General features: G+C 47.1%; 1 pseudogene; it reads left to right on the top strand.

Moving 5' to 3' along the window:
- Positions 1–1,161: 1,161 nt before the first annotated feature.
- LOC141998534 (olfactory receptor 11A1-like) lies at positions 1,162–2,046 on the top strand (annotated as a pseudogene).
- Positions 2,047–2,716: the final 670 nt, after the last annotated feature.

Below are 2,716 nucleotides of genomic sequence, written 5' to 3'. Positions count from 1 at the left end.
TTTGAGCTACACAGAGCTCTTCCTCAGGTGAATATTAAGAGTTTTAGCCTCTCCTTCCCACTGCAGCTCCAGTCAGTGTTCACAGCACCTTTTCACAGAGATGGAGCATGAGATTCATGTCTTGTGACAGGTCCTCAGTTGGGGAACTGTTCCAATGACAGAAATGGAGCTACCTTGATTTACACCAGCTGAGGATCTGGCTCAGTGTGTGCCCCAATGGGTGGTGAGTGGTGATAGAGTCTTACTAACCCAGATCACACATGCCAGATTGTTTCTAGACTCCGAGTTTAGGGACAGCATCTTTTCCCCCCTCCCCCGCCCCGCCCCAGTGCCTTTCCTGTTCCTGTATCATCATCCCACACTCATGATGGAGTGGGGAGGGTCACTCCCCAGTGAGGGTTGCACAACAGCCTGGTTTTACCCCTTCCTAAGATCCACCCTCCAAAGAGCTGTATTTTATGACTGCTACATAGCTACTGATGGGAAACAGAAAAGGCACTGCCAGTCCCTCACCACGTTCCCATCACCACCACAGGCACTAAGGGAGAATTTACTCCACTTCATAATTGATGGCATGAACTGATCTCTTGTGAGGGGGTGAAAATTATTCCTTCTCCTACAGGGCACTGAAATGCTGAATATACCAGGATATATTGTTAGAATTCATGGAAAGAAATCTAACAGCAGGACGGTGCCTAAGAACTCTAGACCACATTGAAAAATCTCAGTCCAAGATTTTAGTTGATGTTTGATTTTGACTCCTAAGACATGGCATGATTCTGGCCATTGCCAGAAATGAAATTCAGCATTTAAGCATCATTGTTAAGCTCTGGTATGTCAGATAGACAGAGAAATGATCTGATCTGTCATATCAGTATGTGGCTACCAGACAAATGGGCTGTTATAGGAGTCACTGGTATCCGTGTCGAACACCCTCTTCCCCATCAGAGCAACGTTCTGTCCTCAGACTCAGTTTCCTGGCACTTTGCTCTGAAATCTAAATTTAGTGTTAAAATTTCAGCCTGTAACCAGGAGAGGAAGGGGAGTTTCTGAATATTTATGGAATTAATTCATGAGATTTGTTTAACTTTTAACTCTTCCTCACAGATTTATTGTTCCTCAACTCAACCCATTGCAGACTGCAGAAACCTAATGACTATCATGGAATTCATCCTCCTGGGATTCGGGGATCTCCCTGACCTGCAAATTCTTCTCTTCCTAATGTTCCTAATGATCTACAGGGCAATCATGGTGCTCGTTGTGGCTGATCAGCACCTTCACAGCCCCATGTACTTCTTCCTGGGGAATTTGTCCTGCCTGGAGATCTGCTACACCTTGACCATCCTGCCCCGGATGCTGTCCAGTCTCCTGACTGGGGACAGAACCATCTCAGTCAGTGGCTGCATCACACTACTGTATTTCTTTGGGTCTCTGGCAGGTACGGAATGCTGTCTCCTAGCTGCGATGTCTTATGATCGGTATTTAGCGATATGTAAACCCCTGCACTATTCAACTCTTATGAATACCGGGTTTTTCCTTCAGTTGGCTGCTGGGTCCTGGTTAAAGCTTGTTTGGCTAGTACAATCTTTGTTTTATTCCTATCACAGTTAACATTCTGTGGCCCGAATGACATTGACCATTTCTATTGTGATGTCATCCCACCTATAGAGCTCTCCTGCAGTGACACACACTGGTTAGTATCCTGTGTATTCACCCTGCCTCCATTCCTACTAACCCTGACATCCTACGTGTGTATCATTGCCAGCATCCAGAATCCCTTCCACCACCGGGGGGCAAAAGGCCTTTTCCACCTGCTCCTCTCACCTCATTGTGGTGACAATTTTCTATGGAACCATAATGATTGTCTACATGCTACCGAAACGTGATACACTGAGAGACCTAAACAAAGTGCTCCCTCTTTGCTACACGGTCCTGACTCCCCTGGTAAACCCCCCCATCTACAGCCTGAGAAACAGAGAGGTCAAGGAAGCTTTGAGGAAAGCATTCAGTAAATGTGGCTTTCGCAAAAACGTGCAGAGACTCTGAGATAATAACTTAGCTTTGAAAACCTCAGGCTGTCTGGGTGATTTAAGCAATCATTCCCCATTAAAATTAAGTTGAAAAGTCCTAGTGAAAATCTCAGCACTCAGTGTTGTCCATCTCAGTGGAAGGACCAGGGAGGGAGGTGGCCATAACCATGTTCCCATCATGGAATTATGGGCACTAGGCAGAATGGAGACAAAATTGTAACCAATTCTTTAGATCTTTAAAAAAGCCATTCTTGATCAAAATAAATGTTTGGACAATAAAAATAGTAACTCCTTGTGCAGCAGAGATGGGAACGTAAGGCTGGGAAATCTGCCACCCCTGAAATTGTGCATATTACCGTCATAACCCTCTGCAAACCAACCATCTTCACTGAACTCACAGAGGCCGGAGGCAAACAACCAGGCCCCAGCAGTGACCTCTGGACACTTCACCAAGAACAGCGTTATAGGTCTTATCTGGGCTACACCCGGCTGTGACCAGCTCCGGGAAAGCAACAGCTCCAGGCTCACCGGGCCCTTGGAGGCAGGGAGGTTGGGCAAACAAAGAGGTAGACTCACACGCCAGGTCCCCTGGGACTGTCCAGGCCCAGCTGGGGGTTTGCCAGGGCACCCGTAGAACTGAGGCCGTTCCGGGGGTCGGGTCTGTCAAACGGTCACTGACGAGGGAC

Source organism: Natator depressus, chromosome 14, assembly GCF_965152275.1.
Source record: "Natator depressus isolate rNatDep1 chromosome 14, rNatDep2.hap1, whole genome shotgun sequence".
NCBI classification, from domain to species: domain Eukaryota; kingdom Metazoa; phylum Chordata; order Testudines; family Cheloniidae; genus Natator; species Natator depressus.
This window is presented reverse-complemented; position numbering and strand designations above follow the sequence as displayed.